Source organism: Chrysochloris asiatica, unplaced genomic scaffold (genome assembly GCF_000296735.1).
Source record: "Chrysochloris asiatica unplaced genomic scaffold, ChrAsi1.0 scaffold00399, whole genome shotgun sequence".
Classification (NCBI taxonomy): domain Eukaryota; kingdom Metazoa; phylum Chordata; class Mammalia; order Afrosoricida; family Chrysochloridae; genus Chrysochloris; species Chrysochloris asiatica.
The window spans coordinates 1628889-1629400 of NW_006408917.1; positions in this window are offsets into that span (position 1 = coordinate 1628889).

The following is a 512-nucleotide window of genomic DNA, read 5'->3' on the forward strand; positions in this document are numbered from 1 at the left end:
TGAATAATGATCCATGGAGGGGATTATAATCATTGCTATGAAACAAAATATGCTCTGAAGGCACTGGTGAAAACAAATTCAGTAAGAAATAGGCAAAAACAAATAGAAGTATTTCAGGAAACTGATGCAGCCTTGGAATCACTCACTCATCCATGCCAAAAAATTTGGAATCTAGATACTTGGCCAACTGACCAAAAGAGATCCATAATTTTTCCCACTCCCAAAGAAGGTGGCCTGATAGAACACAGAATTAATTAAACTATATCAGTAACACATGCCAGTGAAATTAATTAAAAGTTAATTCAAGAGAACAAACAAGATGGCGGATCAGATGGAAGTGCAGTAAAGGAGCTCCGCCAACAATAACACAGAATACCTGACCAAGCAGATTCAGGGGATGGTCCCAGAACTCTGAACCACATATAAAGGAATACTTAGAAGGTTGGAAGGCTCATAGCTGGGGGAATTTGTGGCAGAAGCAAGAAATCTATTGCTTTCTAGTCCGGGAAACT